Source organism: Galeopterus variegatus, unplaced genomic scaffold (assembly GCF_000696425.1).
Source record: "Galeopterus variegatus unplaced genomic scaffold, G_variegatus-3.0.2 Scaffold6576, whole genome shotgun sequence".
Lineage (NCBI taxonomy): Eukaryota > Metazoa > Chordata > Mammalia > Dermoptera > Cynocephalidae > Galeopterus > Galeopterus variegatus.
In genome coordinates, this window is record NW_007732687.1 from 23572 (window position 1) to 30377 (window position 6806).

General features: G+C 34.0%; 1 protein-coding gene across 1 annotated transcript in view; it reads right to left on the reverse strand.

Moving 5' to 3' along the window:
• The window catches only part of LOC103606431 (ran-binding protein 17), a gene marked incomplete at its 3' end in the record, with an annotated part of 86600 nt that overhangs the window by 9403 nt on the left and 70391 nt on the right, over positions 1-6806 (reverse strand). The window lies entirely within an intron of this gene.

A 6806-nucleotide genomic window follows, 5' to 3' on the forward strand; every position in this document is an offset into this window, starting at 1 on the left:
GAAAAAAAAAAAAAAACACACACACACACACACACACACACACACACACACACACACACACACACTAACCGGGGGGGGCAGCGTGAAGAAGATATAACAACTACAATTACTTGAAGTTGATACAACAGGCAAACAGAAAGGACATTGTTGGGTGGCAGGGAAGAGAGGGAGGAGGGAGGGAGGTTTTGGTAAGGGCCTATAATAATAAACCACAGTGTATATCGACAAAATAAAATTAAAAAAATAAATTTAAAAAAATTTTAAAAAATAAAAAAATAAAAAAGAAAAATAAAATATAAATCATTAAATAATTCTGATCCAAGTGTAAGCATACCATTTCAAATACAAAGAAATGAATTTTGGATAACTGTTTTGAATTCTCCTGGATATCCAGTTAAATAAGTATTCATTCAGCCAAAAAATATTTGAGGGCCTACTATATGCCACGTGTGTTAGGTATTCAGAATACAATAGTGAACAAGACATATATATCCCCAGTCCCTCTAGAAATCTATAGTCTATCAAAGGAAAGTCAATAAAAAAGCAATTAGACTAAAGAATGACAAGTGCTATAATAAATGCTATAAAGAAATTAGCAATGATTTCTAACATTCTAGGGTAGAACAGGGCAAAGAGAGAGTGTTGAGAGAATGGGGAAAGCACATGTAGCCATCTAGAGAGGGAAGAAAAAATGGCTCATTTAAGGGTTGAGAAATGTTATGCACAGCTATAAAGCAGTAAGTGACAGGAGACAAAGCTAATGAGATAGTCAGGAGCTGGATCATGAACAGCAATGTAAGCCATGTATATTTTAATCCCCAAAGCAATGAAAAGTCATTGCAGAGTTTAAGCAAAGCACTGATATAATCAAATCTGTATTTTAGAAAGATAACTCTGACTACAAACGGGCAAGGAGTACACTTAAAAACTGTACCACTAATCCAGGTGATGATAGTAGACAAATGCAGGAAAGACAGAAATTAGTGGACTAAGGCTGGCCGGTTGCTCAGCAAGCTGCAAAAAAAAAAGTGGACAAATTGGTGGAACTGGAAGGTAGAACTGACAGGACTTAATAACTATATGGATGTTGGAGAGAGAAAGAAGGAAAAATTAAGGATAACTCTCAAGATCCAGGCTTGGACAATTGAGCAGACAGTGATGAGACAAAGAGAGTGAGGGCTAGAAATTTTAGTCACTGAATTGGAGGTGCATGTGGGATAGAACATCCCAGTGAAACAGTCCAACAGGTGTTTGGAAGTCAGAAGACAAGAATTACTAAAACAAAATAGAATCACTGAGCAATGCTGAGGGCCAAGCTGAGGTTAAAAACAACATATTAACTGACAATGGCACCTATCCACAGAAGTATGCAAGTTAACAAATTAGAGAAAATCCTAAATTCCTTCTGGGTTAAGGTTATGCCACACATAGAAGATAAAATAGTCAGTTCTGTGACCCATGAATATGTATAAACAATAAAAAAAATACATCTTTAAAAAATTTTTTTAAAAAGAAGATAAAAGGCAGCAGCAACATACAAAACACACAAAGCTTATTCTTTCCCCTATTCTAGTAGAATAAACAAATAAACAACATTAAGAGGTAATAAGTACTATGAAGAAGAATAAAGGATGTTATTTTGGATGGGGAGGTCAGAAGAGGCTTCTCTGAGGAAGAGACATCTGAGTACATTCCTGACTGAAGTGAGGGAGTACAATACAAACACCTAGGAGAAAGCATTCCTAGCAGAAGAAAGACAAGTGCTGAGACCCTGAAGTAAAAACATACTGGTAATTCTCAAAGAAGAGCAAGGAAGCCAGTGCAGTTGACTCGAATGGAAAAGGGCAGGAAATGAGGTCAGAAGTAACACAGGATATTTTCGGCCATGGCAAGGACTTGGATATTTGTCTCAAGTGTGACTGGAAGCCACTGAAGGCTTATGAGTAGAAAAAGGGAGAGTAACATTATCTGATGGGAAAAAAGTTGAAGTCATCTATATGACAGTAGGGTTTGGGAGAGAAAGCAAAACTCTGAGCTAGTTGTCAAAGTCTTCAATGAATGATAAGGGGAAAGACTGGAAGATAGCAGGTGCAGCGATAGAAAGAGACATAAGGTGACATAGCTCAGTAGAATAAAACTGAAAGAAGTAGGCACTCTATTAGCACTAGTGAACTGAGAAAATACAAGAGGAATAAGACAAAATCCCTGGGGAATCTCTGAAGAGGTTTACGTTGTAGTCATGATGAATGAAACTAAATTGACTATTGTCTTTAATTAAAATTGTGTGGCCTCAGTACAAATATATTTTCTAAGTTAAAATAGCATTATGTTAAAGTATGTTATATGTTACATGTCACATATAGTATAAAATGTACATATAGTATAGACATAAAGTATGTTATATGTCATATGTTAAAGTAACATGTTTAAATTATAACCATAAATTATCGTAATATTAGAAGCTTTTATAAACATTAAACTTTTTTGTGCTAAAATATCACATAGATTTTTGGCAGGAACTTCATGATCTCCTAATTTGGTAGTGTTCTCCTAGGAGTTGGACATGTATTACATTAACAACATATAGAAGGCAACAGTATCCTAGTTCCAGATACTTGGAACTTCTTCATATGCAAGCAATGTTTTGCTATTTTACATAAAACATCATTCTTAACTTATAATCACAATATTCTAAAACATGTATTTGTTGTTTCCAAAGTGTGTAAATCCTAGAATATGTCCCACCTTGAATTTGCTCAGTCCTGCTCGCATACCCACCAAACCTACTACTACCTCTAACCCCACCCCTGGCCTCAGTCACTTGCCTTGTAGCCCCAGTAAAGATTCACACAATTCCTGCGGTTACAAATACTCATCTAGGGGAGAGAAGAGGCCCACCACGGCTCCAGCCTGCAGCTCCAACTCAACAGGACCAACAGAAGCTCTGGTTTCCCCTGCAGCTCCTCAGTGAGGCCAGGGAACACAACTAAGAAGTATGGAAAAGTTAAACGCTCTATAGGGGTAGACTTCAACCAATATGAAATGGCACACAGAAAGAAGACAATAGATAAACTGCTTGCCCTTAGTCTCCCTTAACATGAGCTGTTTCAATGCACAGTGGATCTATGTGGCCTCTGGGAAAAACTCCTACAAAAGCAAGCAGCAAATTGTGTATTCTCAGTAATGTACCACCTTATATAGCGGTACTTTAAAAAGTTCATGGAAAAATAGAAATAAAAGATAATACTACTCTTTCCACTAACTTTTTTTTTTTTTTTTTTTTTTTCCTTTTTGAGACCGGCCGCATCGCGCTCAGCCAGTGAGCGCTGTGAGCGCACCGGCCATCCCTATATAGGATCCGAACCCGCGGCAGGAGCGCTACTGCACTCCCAGCGCCACACTCTCCCGAGTGCGCCACGGGCTCGGCCCTTTCCACTAATTTTTTGAAGTTCCCTTATACAGTTGATTCTCATTGTGCATGTTCTATAAAGTTGCTGTGAACGCTGAATTAATAAATACTGAACCACTGCTCCTACGGAAAATACAGGTTTAGGTTCCTGTCTGCCTCTGGTTATAACATTTTTATCGACAGATCATAAGCTTGTTTTATGTGTGTTTCTGTTTAAAGATATTTTATTTAATATATATTGTTGATTTTTTAACATTGAACTCACAGCTAATACTACTTAAAACTAGTGTCTGAGCAAAGTTTATCTAACCCATGTATTTTTTCTATAAGTTACACGACAGCCTTCTTGTGCTAAGGAACACTAAACAGCATGTCTGCACTACCACAGGTGGGCCATTTTAAACAGTGAAAGTACCAACAAAAAGCACAAAAATGCGATAAATGTGTCACTAAATAGACTACAGAAAGGACACATTTACAGCAGCAGAGCTGAAACAAGAAGGCAGAGGATGGCCCTGTTCAACCTCAGCTAATAAAGTGTACAACAGGCAACTCAAATTTTTTTTGCCCCAAATGCACATGTCTGCAAATGACCGCAAAAGTATCATGAGTATTGATTTGGTGGTTATAAACAAATTTTATCAAGTAAGCAAATTCACAAAAATGGAATCTAAGAATAATGAGGATTGACTATATTTGTTTTTTCTTATTCTTTCACATTCCCTTTCCCCTCATTGTTTCTTCCTTGAAAAACGGACTCTTTTCCCCACCCCACCCCCATAAAAGCATTAGCCCATAAACTTCACTTAAGGCTCTGTTCTCTAGGGAGTGCAGGCTAAAATGCAAAATAAATCTTGTTTAAAGTTAAATATGTTTGCTGCATAAAGAAAAAATCATTTTTTTCTAATTGGCAAATATACACCAGCTTTATTTCCTCATATATTTTCTCAAGAAACAGTGCCAGTGTATATTTCCCTACTTGATGATGAAAATGATTTAAAAAAATCAAACTAACTATAGAAAAAATACTTAATTTTCACTTTACTAAATATGTAATGTTATCCTAAAAGGTGGCACAGAGGCAAATTTTTTGCTTGGCTGAAAATTACCAAAGTATTTTAAGACGAATAATTATTTACAATAGTTTATTGCAAATAAACTATAAAAATCTACTATTCATATTTTCAAAAACCTACTACTCATATTTTCAAGTGATTTAATTTGATATAGAAAATAAAAAATCTTAAGAAAAACTAAAAATATTTATTTTTCATTTAGATTCAAATTTTATATAAGAGAAAGTAAAATGAAAGGAAATTTTCTATTCAAAATTACAACAAATTTATTAAGTACTTAGGAATATATTTAAGAATAATAATGAGGGAGAATATCACAACTGGGTATAATGATTTTAAGAACTTTTGTAAGGTGACAGTGGTGTAACAATACACACCTAAGATCAGTAGAAAAATATGAAAGTCCTGAAAAAAGACATAAGAATTTTGTGTAAAATATAAGTGGCATTTCAAATCAGTAAACAGTGAGGTTGGTATCAACTGGCTGACACTTTGGAAATTTTAGAAAAATTATATAAAATAAAATAAATGTCAGATATATTAAAAATTAAATACAAAAAGCTGAGATCATAAAAGAAGTAGGAGAAAATACAGGTGAATACTTTTATTATCTAGGAGTGAAAAAACCTTTCTAAGTATAAGCAGTGGAGAAAATCTGAAGGAAAAAATTTATAGATCCGAATATATAAATATTTAAAACCAAAAAATTTTTTAAAACAAATTAAAAACATACAGAAGACGTTTTCAATATAAGTAGGAAAATATTTAGATCTTTGACATATACTGAGCTCTTATAATTACAAAAGATAATCACAAAAGAAAATCAGGTAACTGATACGAGCGATGTAGACATAAACATCACAAAGAAGAAATACAAATGGCAAAAATAGGAGTGGAAAAGAATGTTTGACAGCACTAGTAACCAAAGAAATACAAATTAAAACAAGACATTTGTTACTTATACACTGACAAGAGCAAGAATCCTATCTAGTGTTCAACTGCTGACAAACAGCAGCACTCATAGTCACAAAAATAGGAGTGGAAAAGAATGTTTGACAGCACTAGTAACCAAAGAAATACAAATTAAAACAAGACATTTGTTACTTATAAACTGACAAGAGCAAGAATCCTATCTAGTGTTCAACTGCTGACAAACAGCAGCACTCATAGTCTTAGGGTTCACAGGATAAATTGGTACAACTTTTCAAGAAAGCCATTTGGTAATATCTATTGAAGGTCTTTAAAATGCTACATATCCTTTGACCAACTATTCAGCTTTTAGGTATCAACTCTAATGAAAATATATCAATCTCTATAAAGATATAACTAAAAGAACACCCCCCCCCAAAGTCATTTATAATAAGAAAAAATTGAGAAACAACCTAAAATTCCCCTAACAAAGATCTATTTAAATTATGGTACAGATCAGAATATTTAATATCTAGGTAAATGTTCACAATATCATGTTTTATTTAAAGTTTTGTGTGTGTGTCTAATATATCATTTACTATTTGCCAGGCATTGTTATAAGCACTTAAAATCTATTAAATCATTTGATCCTTACAGTATTCCAAAATGAGTTAGGTATTATCATCTCCATTTTGGTTTACAAAACAATATTATATTATGCAATTTTTGTTTAAGAAAAGAAAAATACACATGTAGTGTACCTATATCCACACATTAATTAAAAAGACTTAAAGGGTCTTTACCAAAATAGTAGTAGTAGTTATCTCCGAAATAATATATAATTTTTCTTGACATTTGAATTTTCATTTCAACAAAAACATATACTACTCTGTTATAAGGAAAGATGTTATTAAAAATAAATTAAAATTTATGGAAAATCAACTCACATTATTCACATACAGGAATTTTCCTCTATTTAGAATAGAAACATGAGGAGAATAATTTATTGCTTACTAAGGCTATGGTCATTAGGTGAAAAATCCATTCAACAATCAAAAACAAAGCTTGTGTTGGATAACTACCTACCTAATGATTTTTGACCAGATGTTTGTCATCCCCATTTTGCCAGTTTTGCCACCATCACAATACACATCAATTTTGTATGCTTTATCAGATCCTAAACAGTAAACAGTAATCTAAATCTTCTTCACATTATTTACAAAAATGTTTAAAAAAATACTTGCCTATCACTTATTAGAGATTCAACTTCTACAAATCACTTAACCTCTAAGGCTTGGTTTTCTCATTAATAAAAAGGGAAATAGGGCTGGCCCAGTGGCGCACTGATACAGTGCTCTCGCCGAGGGTTCGGATCCCACATACAGACCGGCCGCTCACTGGCTGAGCGAGGT